The following is a 14854-nucleotide window of genomic DNA, read 5'->3' on the forward strand; positions in this document are numbered from 1 at the left end:
TATTAAAGAAGCTCTGCAGGTCTGAACAGAAAAGAAACGGGACATGACTAGCTGCGTTATGCATCTGACACAGAGAAGTGGACAACCAACAGGTGTCTGCAGTGTAAAATTATCACAAAAGGTTTCATTCATACCTGAACAAAGCCAAAAATAATGGAGAAACAAAGGCCCAGAAATAGGAACAGATTTTAAATATTGCTCGTACAAACTTAGAAAGTTGCTAGAATGACGGGATTTGTGTTAGCAAGCATTTTCTGAAGGATCTAAAACGTGAAACTCAAACATATGCCATTTAGCGACTCCAATCCCTACAGATCCCCCCCACCCAAAAAAATAAATAAACAGTTCATGAGGGACAGACCAAAATACGAAGAAAAAATCTACACATTCTGCAAAAATCTAACAGCTGAGAGATATGGCTGCCTTATCCATCTTACAGGGTGGGGAACCCCTATTAACAGTCATTCAAAGAACCTCTAACTTCCAGCAATTTCCCAAAAAAAAATACATTTCCTCTAACTTCCAGCAATTTGTAGGAAAAAAAATTACATGTCGCGTAATAAAGATCAGAAAAAAGTAATCAAGTGCTTCAGTGCTCACTTGGCACCTAGTGAAGTCATTCAGTCAGTCTTCTAATCAAGTTCTAACGAAAGAGTCCTACTTCTAAACCATGGCTGGCATATCAATACACAATGAGAACAAAATACAGCTAACGTCATTAGCATCATAATAAGAAACACGAAAAGGAAGCTCAGCCAAAGCAAAAACCAAACACAGCTTGTAAGTGTAAGTACGTTTGTCCACTTTATATTAACATGAACTTCTTCAGACCCAAGTAAACCCAAATAACTGAATTATTACAACGTACTAGCCAATGCCGTTGACTGTACCACAGGCACTCTTACTTTACGTGGTCACAGATGTCCCACAAACCAAGTACAATTCTAAATTCTATTCCAGAGGGACTTGCTGTCTAGAACTTAAAACAGGATATCCTTTAATCTATTACTTAAGTTTTCTACAGAAAATCTTCTGTGAAAATGCTGGTTTGTCACACTTTATTTCTGTACAATATATAATCTACTCCCTGGATCTGCCAAAGGGTTTTCACAAAGAGACTTGTAGGCCCATGGAATAGAGTCAACAGACTGCCAGAATGAGTACTGGAGGAGGAATCCACAGAGGCATTTAAGAAAACAAGGCATGAGTATGGAAAGGGTCATGAGGAGCACAGGGATGAAGGGAAGGCACAATGTTTAATGCACTTAAGAAGACAAGACAAACCAAAGCAACGTTTCCAATAAAAATGTTAAAACTCCAAAGAACCAGGCAGATAACCTTGAACAGCTCCAGAAAAAAACTCTCACTCTCCAAAATAACTTTTTTAGCGCTTTCATCCACTTTTATTTACGTGAACTTCCTCAGAAATGATGAATGTAAAAAAACTGTTATTTAAATACAATTACCACAGGAAATGATGTCATTTGATAAAAAATAAATCTCATTCAAAACTTTTAAATGCACATATTATATGACATATTATAAATTCAATAAATGCCCTTATGTCAAAAAAATTATCAAAATACTTTTTTGTGTATGTATATATATTAAAAGAATATTTATTTTTTATCAAATGACATCATTTCCTGTGGTAATTGTATTTAAATAACAGTTTTTTTACATTCATCATTTCTGAGGAAGTTCACGCAAATAAAAGTGGATGAAAGCGCTAAAAAAGTTATTTTGGAGAGTGACCGTTTTTTTCTGAAGCTGTTCAAGGTTATCTGCCTGGTTCTTTGGAGTTTTAACTTAAGAAGACAAACTACACAACTGTCTCTTTCTGCCCAAAAGCAAATGTAATGTGATGTACTTTTATCCCTCTACCTATTTACACAAGTTCTTGGTTTCACTCATTTTTCTCCTATGTCAATTACGAAAGATTTAGAAAGGGTAAGGGTACTTATTTTACCACTTTTTAAGAGAGATTATATAACTTTAGAAAGTACTTGCCTTTTGTGCATTATTGTCTTAGGATGACCTATTTCTGCTAATATCATTACCTCCATACTTATGAATGCTGGATTAGGGCCCGTTATCACTCCTAATTATCAAACATCCATGGCCATTCTTAAGCTTGCTCAAAACATGCAATGACACCATCTTTTTCATACACTGCACCTGAAGAAGGGGGGGGGGTTGTGGAATGCAATGCCTGTTGGGTCCAGCCTAAACCATTTAAATAATGTCTACCCAGTTTATTGGTTAAGCAGGCTATGTTTTTTTTTTTTGTGATTCAACAAAGGCTCTCTGGACTTGACCTGGGACTCATAAGACTATGAGGAATAGTACAACTTAAATGTTCTCAGATATCAATCAGGATGCACTGTATTCCTTTATATGACAAGATCTATTGTAGTTTGACAAACAGTAGCAACCACAGCTGCTGCATCCAATGTATTTTTTTCCTAATGTTTACATTAAATTCTTAACATGGTTCACAACTAAACATTTCAAAGTCTAGGCCTAGACAAGAAGCAGCAGTCTAGTTTTTATGCATAAATTACTTCACCTCAACAAAAGAAATAGAAAAAAAAATTAACATATGCATATAATAACAAAAGAGAAAATAAAGATTTTGGTAATTTGTAAAGCATGCCAGCAAAACTGTTAACAATTCTGTACAGCAGGATTAATTTATGTAGTGTGAAAACTCATAAGGCTAGACCATCCCTCCCTTTTAGATCCATGAGGCTAGTAACACACAACTGCACCAGTGAGTGTGTCTGGGAATGCAATCCTTTATGAAAGCGGCAGAGAAATCTTAAATAACAGTACATCTCAGTGGATCTCATGTTCTACAAATTACAACTGCAAACTGTGAGCTGATTAAAGACTTCACAATACTTTGTGGCTTACAACAAAGCACTTTGAAAACCATGACAATGTAACTACATGGTCAGATGTATTACCTGTCATATAAAACTGGATATTGTACTGAAAACTGCTTGATCTGCATAGCAAATTATTTTACTGAAATTGGAAGTGCCCACAATTCATTCTAGCCGATACATCTTAATTGCAATTGCGACTGTGTCTTACATGAACTCGTTCAAATGCAACAGTAATGACTGTGTACAACCAACATATGCAGGATTTTTTCACACCTATACTGCCAAACAATGTGCTTACGAATATATTTAAAAACTGCATTTAAAAGACTACTACCTACATAGCATTACCAATTAGTATTGTACCCGATTCACATTTTTTTCTTCAATGAAAACTGACAGAATATATTAAATTAGTATCTTGTTCTCTGAAAGGGTGAGACCTAAAAATAACTAATTGCTTCTATGTAAAAGGAATATGACTACATTTAACTGTGAATAAAGAAAATCCTGACTAGAAATAATGCAATTGCAACATCCACACCAAACCATCAAAACGTGCTTCTTTAAATAACCACAGGATACAATATGCATTTTAATTACAAAGGATATAATTAAAAAGCAACATTCAATGTTGTTAACATCACAAGTATCACCAGTTACTTGAAGAAGGAAGCAGTTAAAAGCAAGCTAAACACTTAATTTCTAGCAAACCACATCTGAAAATTGAACACTCAAATGTTCAAATCATAACAGCTAAACAGTTAACTGCTATGTGTGAAAATATAACTTTCACACCTCTCTGTGCCCCGCTCCACACTGTGCCCTCCACTACTGCACATTTGCATCAGGTTACAGCTTAACAAATAAAGTAAGATGCATTTCCTGTACCTGTGAAGCCCCCAAATTGTGACGTTATCTCCCCTTTCTCTGAGGAATTTAAGCTGATCTTGAAATTTCTGCAACCCTGTATAACGATGATAAACAAATGAAGCCTGCCTTAGCTCTAAAAATGCTATGAAACAGCATTACATAATGCATGAAGAAAATGTAGGCAAATGCTGCAATTCCCATGTGGTTCTTGCTGTTCAAATAAAGGGCTGTCAGGAGTCACAGAAATAGCTCACACAGAACTCTGAAAAGTTGATTACACACTTCCTCTTCTAATGATAAGGAAAACAGCTGGTTTTCCAAACAGCGATGACGGTTTTATTTATTTATTTATTTTTTACATTCAGAGATATTTAAGCAGCAAAGCCACCTGAGCAAACCAATACTATATAAAACACTACAATATAGAAACACGCTGCTTTAAAGTCATTACCTAGACACTGTTTAAACTAAAAGCACTCAAATTAACCAATATTCTGTGTAAAATTTCTGACATACTAGTCCTATACATGCACAGAGGCAGGCAATCTTTACTAACCTGAGTGCTTTTGTCTCCAGCTGAACTATCTATTATTCTCAGGCAATAAACCTTCACTTAAATATATTCCTAGTCCCACCCTGTGTGTGTGTGTGTGTGTGTGTGTGTGTGTGTGTGTGTGTGTGTGTGTGTGTGTGTGTGTGTGTGCATAAATGTGCTCCTACTACTTTTGGCACTGCCAGTAATACAAGTGTGATTAACAACAGGTACCGAATCAACGACAGCACATCCTTAAGTGTTTACTGACAATACTGCTTTTATTCCAAGTGGACATACAAAATAAACCAAGCCCCACCTTTGCAGTCAGCACACACACTTTGCATGTACGAGCACTTGCTAGGATTTCAATTATTTCTGACTTGAAACTCATCTTGTGTTAACAGTTGTGCCAAGAGTATTTATGCCTAGGTTAAATGTGGCCTGCTAACAATCATTACCACTTCAAGGGAAAGTATTTTTTTCATAAATTATTGTTGGTTAAAAACACTAGCTACTGGGATCTACTTACCATAGGCAAATGATTCTCCAGAATGAAGTTCTAAAAGCTCAGTCAGAAAAAAATATGTTCTGTTATTTACAGTTCAGGCTACTTGGGTACGATATGATGTGACAGCTTTAACAACAAATGCAAATTATCAAAAGCACCACAGTTACAAAAAATTTGCAAATAAAGTCTAGTCTGTATGCACACTGAAAGACTACAGCAAGCATGTTCTCTACATCTGACAGACTACTAGTAGGAGACCTGTGCTTAGTATATAAAGCACAACCTGCCCCAGTTCTGTTTGAAAACTTGCACCTGGAAAATATGAATGGAGCCAAGATTAAGTTGCCTACTTCTAAACATGAACAAAACCTACAAATAAAAAAGACACATTTATTCATTGTTCAACAGCTGCCAAAACTTTACAATAAATCACCACTCAACATAAAGTTAAGCAACTTATGCACAGTTTAAAAACATTAAGTATTACATTGGCAACAGAATAATACCTACCAAACTTGTCAAATGCTAACTAGTTATAAACTTGACAAGAAAACCTATTAAAGAGTTCTTTGCTAAAAGCGAGTGCTCATGTGCTATTCTGGAAAGCAAGATGCTTCACTGCCCGTTAAGCAAACGTTGGCTCTAAAAATAGTCTGGTACTCAAGTGTTGCAAATGGCCAAATATTTGTTAACAATCATGCCTTGTGATGCCACAACCAATAGGACGTACTACAGAGCTAAGGAAGTGTAGCGAGATAACTACCTCAATTTTAAAGCATAAGGATCAGTCTGATGTGACATGTCAATAATGTTTGGTACATAAATTAGGAAGCACAATTCCACAACCAGAAAGAGGATAGACAAAGCTGCAGCAGTATATATGTGTCATATTCCCTCATATTCATCCAGTGCTTTCAAATGGTAAGAACTAGCCTAAATGCCCCATATGGAAACTTCCATACTAGAACATCCAGCAATCTATCCCATGAGGTAGTTTCCACTTATGAGCTAAAAGCCACCATATTTATAAACAGTAATATAGAACTATGCAGTAACTGCCCATTAACGTGACATACAGCCTAAATACTAAATCCTACCAGGACAGTGAAAGAAGTGACCCAAATCTTTTGTTCTTTAACTGTCTGTACAGTGTGCAGAAGCTTCATTAATAAGGTATGGTTTCTTTTGTCACTTGCATGTTGATAAAATCAATTTAATCCCAGTTAAATTTTTTCACATTTGCAACAAACATAGTAATTAGAAAAATCACAGGATGCAAGCAACTGTGTACAAATAAGTTATGTACTTACCATAACGTTCCATGTTTGTAGTCCGTCTCGCCTACATTCTTGCTGGATGGGTTCAGAGCCGATACTCTGCTCTGACTCGGCCGATACTAAAGCTCGAGAGCTTTTACTGGCTCTAGGCTAACCCCTATCCCATGGTGCCTCACAGCAATTCCCCACATCTTGTTTGCAAGAAAGTAATAGGTACCTAATAGTTAGTATCAATAACAATGTAAATACATACAGAACACTGTGTAATATTATCCATGCCAGGTGGACAGACAACTACAACCAGGTCAGAGAGCATAAGTATCGTCCATCAGTTCCTCCAGGAAACAGGAAGGGGGCAGGAGGGTTGGACGCAAGAATGTAGGCAAGATGGACTAAAAAACATGGAACGTTATGGTAAGTACATAACTTCTTTATGTTATGTAGTCCTATCTCGCTGTAATTCTTGCTGGATGAGACAGCGTCCCTAGCACCTTTATCCCGGGTGGCTCAAGCGAAGAGACTCTACAGCACAGTGGACCCAAAGGATGATCTGTCCCAGGCGGCTAAATCCAATTTGTAATGAGTGACAAAGTTATGGGGTCTTGCCCAAGTAGCTGCTGCACAAATGGTATCAACTGTGAGCCTAGATCTAAAGGGATATGAAGTTGATACTGCTCTCGATGAATGGCCTTTTACTTTGTTTGGTAACTGTTTGCCAGCAGTCTTATAAGCAAATGAAATGCAATCTGAAAGCCATTTTGACAGGGTAACCTTAGAAACAGGCAAGCCTTTATTTTTGTATGAAAAGGAAACAAATAATTAGTCTGATTTTCTGATTTCTTTAGTCCTGTGTAGGTAAAACCTGAGAATTCTGTGGACGTCTACTTGGTGTAGTCTGTATTCTGATTTATTAGTATGATTTGGAAAGAACACTGGTAGTTCAATAGTTGTGGTGACATTATGCCCTGAACATATCTTGGGAAGAAAGGAAGGATTAGTTCTAAGCGAGAGACTATCCTTGTGGAAACAATGTAAGGAGGTCGAATGGTGAGAGCTTGCAATTCTGACACTCTCCTAGCAAAAGTTATAGCCACTAAAAACAGTGTTTTCCAAGACAATAATTTCAGATCCAATGAAGAAGAGGGTTCAAAAGGGGAAGAAATTAAAAGATGTAAGAACTAGGTTTAGGTCCCAGGGCTCTGGTGGTTGTCTGATTGGAGGTCTGAGGACGATGACTCATTTCAAAAAGGTTTTGCACAAAGAGCGAGACATGATTGGATTTCCCATGTAGCCAAAATGGTAATTTGAGATGGCAGCTAACTGAACACTAACCATAGCAGCTGCATCTCCTTCATGAAAAATAAATGCCAGAAAGGACAAAATAAACTCTATAGGAGCTGTATAGGGATCTATGCCTTGGTTTACTGCCCAAATAGAGAACCTTTTCCATCTGCAGGAATATATCTTCCTAGTGGACGGCTTGTGTGAAGAAATCAGAATGTGTTTGACTGTAGGTGAGAGGGAAACACACTTGGCTATTCGTGGAACTGAGCAGCCATGCTGTCAATTTCAGGGTCTGGATAGTAGGATGGAATTGTCCCGATTGATGAATCAGGTGGTCTGGAGATGGTTGCAGAATCCATGGTTCCTCCAAGAGATAGGGCCACTGGAAGGGAAACCAGACTTGGCAAGGCCAGTAAGGAGCAATGAGGATCAGGGTACTCTTCAACAGTTTTGCTTTCTGAATCACTTTTGGAATGAGAGGAAAAGGTGGGAAAGCATAAAGGAGTCCCGAAGGCCAACTGTGGACCAGAGCATCCCTGGGTGACATCCCCGGATGGGGAATTAGGGCAAAGTAGCTGCTGCATTTGGTGTTCATGTACATGGTGAATAGGTCGCAGCAAGGCTGGCCCCATTTGCGAAAAATCTCTTTCGCAACTTCTGAATTCAGGGACCACTTGTGAGGCATCAGAATTGCTCGACTGAGTTTGTCTGCTATCACACTGGACTTCCCCAGGATGTGCATTGCTACCAGAAAGCGCTGAGTGTCCATCGCCCATTTCCATACTCTTAAGGCCTCTCAACAAAGTGGGTAAGATTTGGTTCCCCCTTGCTTGTTTATGTCCCACACTGCAGACATGTTGTCTGATTGAATCACAATTATCCCTGTGGGAAGAGAATTGTGAAGTGCTTGCAATGCATAGAGCACCGCTCTCATCTCCAGAACATTTATGTGCAAGTGGTTCTGCCAAGTACCTTGGACAGTCATTTCCAGATAATGCTTCCCCCCACCCTATCTGGGAGGCGTCCATGGTCAAAACTGCATTTTCTTGAGGGGAAACAAGTGGGCGACCTAAAAGAAGTTGATCCGTATGTAACCACCATGTCAAATCCTTCTTGCAGGCGTTTGTGATGAGAATTTGGTGAGACAGGGGGAGATCTTGCATTGACCACTGGGCAAATAGTAGTCACTGAAGTACTCTCATGTGCAGATGGGCTAGGGGAACTAAGAGAATGGAGGAAGCCATAGTCCCTAGGACCTGAAGGACTACCCTGGCCTGTACTTTGTGTCTCTTCAGCAAAGATCTGACATGGTCACGTAATGATTCTATTCTTTCTGGTGTCAGTTTTGCTGTCATGGTGGTTGAGTCCATTTCTGAGCCTAAGAATACAATGTGCTGCGATGGAGATAAGGCTGATTTTTTTAAGTTTAATGTAATGCCTAATCTGGCGCGCAAGGATAAGAGTCTCGTCCCTGGTTCTGATTAGTTGGTTCTTGGTGGTAGCAGTGAGGAGCCAGTCGTCTAGGTACGGAAACACCTGGAATCCTTGATGTCTCAGGTGAGCCGTAACCACTGCCATGCATTTGATGAACACTTCAGGGGCTGTAGTGAGGCCAAAGGACAGTGCTCGAAATTGAAAATGACTGGCTCCTAGCCGAAAGCGTAGGTGTCTTCTGGAGCATCTGTCCATTTTGATGCAGTAGTACGCGTTCTGAAGATCTATTCAGTGCATCCAATTGTCTCTCCCGATAAAGGGAAATATCGACTGCAGAGTGATCATTCGGAACTTCAATTTCTTTACAGACTTGCTGAATTTGCTGAGATCTAGAACTGATCTCCTGTTTCCTGCCTTTTTTGGAACTAAAAAGAATCAAGAGTAAGTTCCGGATCCTATTTGCTCTGTGGGGACTACTTGGATGACCCTTTTTCATAGCAACGAGATGACCTCTGATGTTGCACGGTCTTGTTGAATGTGTGGCACGTCTGGGAGAGACCGGTTTACCAGGGGATCAGAAACAAAGGGACTCAGATAACCTTTGGATATTATGGTTTGTACCCAACGATCTTGGGAAATGTTTAGCCAGGCACTTGGGTACAGTGAAAGACGACCCCCGACTGCCTCCAAAGATGGACAGTCGGGCAACCTCTCAGGGGCAATAGAAGGGACGATCAGAGAAGGTTTCTCTATCTACCTGATGTTGCGGACCTCCTCTGCCGTGAGGATGGTGTCTTCCATTGTATCCTCCCCCTCTGCCCCTAAGGGAGGGTTGACCTTGAGCCTGAGGGAAACTTTTTTGGATTTTACGGAACCACATTTTCCCCTCCTGTTTGACCCTTGGGATAGGGGTCTAGAAGGAAGGGAGAAATGGACTCCGACAGCAGATACGGTTTTCCCTTCTTGCTCGCACCTGGTCAAAGTCTCTTTTACTTGCAGTTCAAAAAGAGTTGAACCATCAAAGGGGACATTGGTAAACGAAGACTTAAAGGATTCCGTGAAGTTACAGAGACGCATCCAGGAATGCCTCCTAAGAGAAATTCCTGCTGCAGCTGCCCTGCTCGCTCCATCCGCTGCATAGGAAATCAGCCTCATGGAAGAGTTAGCTATCCATGTAAGTGTGGAGAGCTGCGCAGATACCTTATCCGTGGATCCCGAAGCTACTGAACCCTGAAGGGTACAGGGCAGTGTTCCTTCAGGAGATCCCTGTGAAGTAGAGTAAAATGGGACAGGTAATTCAGCGATCTTAAGGTAGATGCCGCTGAAGAGAAGGTATGCTTTCCATACCTATCCATCGTCCTGGACTCCTTATTAGGAGGATGGATATTAAAAGATGTCTCTGACAACTCCTTTTTAGTGGCCACTGCTACCACCATAGCATCAACAGGAACTCCCTTGGAAAGAAAGGCCTTACCTTCTGGAGCAGTCATAAATTTGTTTTGTCTCCTCGGGACAGGCTCCACTGTGACCAGGGAGGTCCAGGCTTTCCGGGACATGACCCCCAAGAGCTGGTCATAAGGCGGTGTCACCCAGGAGGTGAAAGGTTGGGAACCAAAGGCCTCAAGATACACTGATTCGTCCTCAGTAGGGTTAGAGGTCTTCCAACCACCCCTCTGTCTAAGGATTTCAAGGATGTCAGAAAAGGAGACATCCTGAGAGGGGGATTTAGGGGACCCTTCTGACTCCTCCAAATCAGTGTCAGACATGACAGACTCAGTTGAGTCAACATGCTTCCTCTTACAAAGTGTCTTCCAAAGAAGCTCTCCAGTGGGATAATCTGGGGAGGTCTCAGAAGATGGAACACCTCCAATGGGGGCTGTTTGAGTCTCTGGTTCCCTACACTGAGGGGGTGGCGGGGGAGAAGAGGTTGCTGTCGGCTGCTGTTGGGACATCAGGTCCAAAGGCAGGGCTTTGGCACTGTACAAAGCTTTCTCTATTGCTTCGAAGGCCTTTCCACCCCACTCTGAAGACGACCTCCATTCAGAGGAGACAGAAGGTCGGCTCCGAGCAGGAGGGACAGGCTCTGAAGCAGACGTGAGAACCGAGCTCAAGTCGAGCCGAAGCACCGAGAGGCAGGGTCGGTTCCTAAGAAAACACGGGGTGACTATTCCCCTCGGAGTCTACTCGAAAGCATCGGCTCCCAGATCCCTCGACTCTAGACTGAGCCACTGAGGATAGAGTTATCGGTTCCGAGGAAGCAGGGAGAATCCTTGGAACCGAAGGATCCAACATCGAAGAACCCAAAGTGTTTGGCTCCGAGAGAGAGAGGAGCAGTGGATTGTAAATGGGGCAGCTCCGAAGCCTTTAGGACCAGAAGAGCTAATTTTTTTGCCAGAGCCGGGTCACAGAGCTACCTCTTCACCACCCGCTCGATGTCGTCATCTGAAAGCATCCTGGAGGAATGGGTGGAGACATAAGGAGATCTCCTCCTTTCTAATATAGGAGACCTCAATGTAAGTGAAACAGGGTCAATGTCTGGTAATTGTCTTGGTACCGAAGGTTGTCTCGACACGGTAGAGACCGACAACACCAAGACAGAAGAAGCGGAATTGGAGCCAGAACTCCTTGGCTCCGTTGCTTTAGACTGTTTTGACGACTCCGAATCTGGAGCTGAAGATTTTCTTTTAACAGTCTTGGGAGCTGTCTGACCAAGTTCCAGCTGTCCTTGGAAGGAACTGGTCATAAGATCTCGGTCTATTAACTTATGTTTCCTCTCATTAATAACCCTAGTACTGAAGGCATGGCAAAAAGTACAGGGTTCTTGTAAGTGGGCTTCACCCAGGCAGTACACACAGCTAGTGTGACTGTCGGTCAATGACATCTTCTGTGAACACTTATCACAGTTTTTGAACCCTGAGGGGCAGTGTTCCTTATGTTCTCTGTCTTTTTCTTTAGACATGCTGACAGGAAACAGTGCTAACAATGCTATCAAATTACAACAACAACAACACTAACTATAACAACAATAGTGACTAAACTAACAGTAAAGTTATGAAGAGAAGAAAGTTTTTATTTATTTTTTTTATTTTTTAATAAAAGGACCAACACTCAGGGAGAAAAGACCCTCTAATTTAAACAGGCAACTAAGGCCCTCTAACTAAAATGAGCTGTACAATCCTAGGGGGAATAGGCAATCAAGCACTCAATAACAATCACAAAAGAAAAAGCTAATAACTATTAAGAGTAAAAGGTGAAAAAAAAGGGGCGAAAAATACAAGATTTATCAAAAAATGTTCTACTTGGCCAATGGGCCAGTAAGGAGACAACCTTGAAGGTTTCACGGCAAACAAGATCTGGGGAATTCTCGTGAGGCACCATGGGACAGGGGTTAGCCTCGAGACAGTAAAAGCTCTCGAGCTTTAGTATCAGCCGAGTCGGAGCCGAGTATCAGCTCCAAACCCATCCAGCAAGAATTACGGCAAGATAGGACTACATAACATTCATAGTTAAGGGCTTCCACGTGTACCACTCACAATGGCATATGCTTCAAAGTGAACCAACTGCTGCATTTTCCCAGGTGCATATATCAACTTTGGTTTCATAAGAACCAATATTTTTTTACATCACTCACTTAAGTTCATGGGGTCATAGGTGGAACAGTCACTTTTCCCCTCGTCCATCTACATTCCCTACAAAATTGAACATTTTTGGGACAGACTTGCCTTGTAGAAGTCAGATTACTTTACAAGGTGTTAATACAAGGATTCACCCCAATTTAGATAACTTCAGAAAGGAAAGATTCAGTCACAATGCATGTAAGAAAGCCAAGCAAACATGGTGACTCAAGTCTAAAATTATTACTTCACTGTCCTCTAACAAGACCTTTTATCACCAATCCCCAGGGAATCACTTAAGATACCAATTATATTTTTATGTTACCCACATTCATGTATAAAGAGGTACAATATTCACACATTCTACAAGATCAGCCTTTAATTGCTGCAGCTAGGTCTAGCAGCAGCAGTTCAGCAAAGTGATCATTTAAATACTGTCCCCCGTTACTAAAAATGTCAGATATGAAGGATGGGGGTAGACACTGCAAAAAGAAATGCCCTTCAAAATGACACAACAGACACTGCCTCCCCTGGAATGGGCTGGAAAATCCCTTACAGTGAAAGATTGCCTTTAAACAAAAGAAAAGTAGACATACTTTCAAATACCCATTTGTTTACCAAATTAATAAGCAGAGAAATTTGGATAAACTTGGTAACAAGTAAAATAGTTAGGAAGGTTAAACCACGGAGGTCACTGGGAAACTCAGAAATGCATTATCCCAAGAATCTTCAATCCACAAACGATCTACAGAATAATGAATAGATACTGAGAAGTGTTTACATGGATGCAGTATATGTAGTAAATGTCAACCAGTTCAGAATCTTTTTCTGTCCCATTCTTTGAGACCCTGGCAAAAAAAATACTAACTACACTCTGGCATACATTTCAGGTCTGTCAGTTAGTACAACAACTTACAGCAGTTGCTGACCACTGACTCGAGCTATATTTCACACCCACCATAAGATTAAAATGAAGACACCCTGTACAAAATTATATAAGTATTAAGCACTTGAAATAACATTTAGAAGTCTCAGAATCTACTTTGCCAGGGGTTAGCCTAATTTTGAAGCTGACATGCCCCCTTAAGACACAAACATCCTTCCTTACACCAAACAGAATAATTTCTCACTAAGACAACTATACACCTAACACAACAAGGTCATTCTCAAATAAATAAATAAATAAATATTTTGCATTATACACAATAATTTCTCCTCACCTCTTCACACCTCATTACCATTACTGTAAATTTACAAAGTAGTGACATAACTGACAAGCATATTATGAAGTTGCACAGGTATTTGCCTTTGAGTTTACCAGACCTCACCAGAAGAGATGCTATAACCTGGAGAATGACCTTTCATTACTTAACCTAGAAAAGTACACAGAATTTTATTGATCTCTATTAAATGGGTTATATCCCATCTCCCACATAGTTCATGCACAGGAAAAAAATAAATATCCATACACTGCATGAAGCAAATTGGAGACGGTCTGAATGCCAAACTGAATGCAGAATGACAAAGGTTCTGCTACCTCTTTGCAGTTGTAAATGCATAAGGAATTTACATACTAAAACAGTATATAAACAGTAGAGTTTTGCAATAACTGTAACTTGTAAAACAGAAACGGGCAAGTATTCATGAAGTCGGAGAAGATAATTACATTTCTGAATACTCAGCTGAGAATTCAGAAGCAAAATTCGTATTCCATAAATTGCTGGCTGGTCGCAAACCACTCCATAGCTCACCAATAGCCAACACTGTAGAGATGCACAAGATACAATATTCCTGAATCACATATCTTGAAATGAACAAATAACAAGAGTACATACTCTGAAAAGATCTGACTACTTGAATTTCTACTCCAATCTACCAAAGATTTCTAAATATGTACCACTCAGCTTTCATCTTATTTCATTTTTCACCTTACTGAACTAGAATAGTCCAGTCTTCAGAGTTTGCTGATCTCTGGGCTTTGGCTTGGTTCCTGTGCTATTCCATATCCTTATTTGGATAAAGGGAAGCTTCTTTGTTCACCAGTGGGAGTGGGGAGCACTGAGCAGCCTATTTGTCCCTAGAGCAGTGGTTCCAGCCAGAAACTTGTAGTCTATTGGCCATTTTGGATCAATTCCTAGGTCTTTTCAACCCCCTGCTATAAAGCCCGCTTTAGCGCGCTTTGGCGTGATTTAGCGCGGAGTTGCCCATAGAGCACCATCGGGCAGCGCCGGTTAAACTATTTCTGGCTCCGTAAAGTCTGCTCTTCAATTTTTCCCTTAGAACTTCTCTACTTGCAATCTAAACAGTCTATTCTCTATCTCAATAGCTCAGCACTTGCTCCTAAAGCATTTTTATATAGGTAAAGTACTTGTATACTAAACAAAGTACTACATTAGCCTAGAATCCCCTTGAGTACCCATTTCCCTATAGGTCCCTTCTGA

At 40.5% G+C, this 14854-nt stretch overlaps 1 protein-coding gene across 11 annotated transcripts in view; it reads right to left on the reverse strand.

Moving 5' to 3' along the window:
- The window catches only part of PLEKHA1 (pleckstrin homology domain containing A1), a 2820639-nt gene that overhangs the window by 1753922 nt on the left and 1051863 nt on the right, over nt 1–14854 (reverse strand). The window contains exon 1 of one of the 11 annotated variants that reach the window (XM_044056045.1): nt 3780–3913. The exons of the other annotated variants lie outside the window; for them this stretch is intronic. The gene's annotated coding sequence lies outside the window, so the exon portion shown is untranslated. Of the gene's footprint in view, nt 1–3779; nt 3914–14854 lie in introns of those variants that run through there. 11 annotated transcript variants of the gene reach the window in all.

This window comes from Protopterus annectens, chromosome 14.part0 (assembly GCF_019279795.1).
Source record: "Protopterus annectens isolate FY-2018-M chromosome 14.part0, PAN1.0, whole genome shotgun sequence".
Classification (NCBI taxonomy): Eukaryota; Metazoa; Chordata; order Ceratodontiformes; family Protopteridae; genus Protopterus; species Protopterus annectens.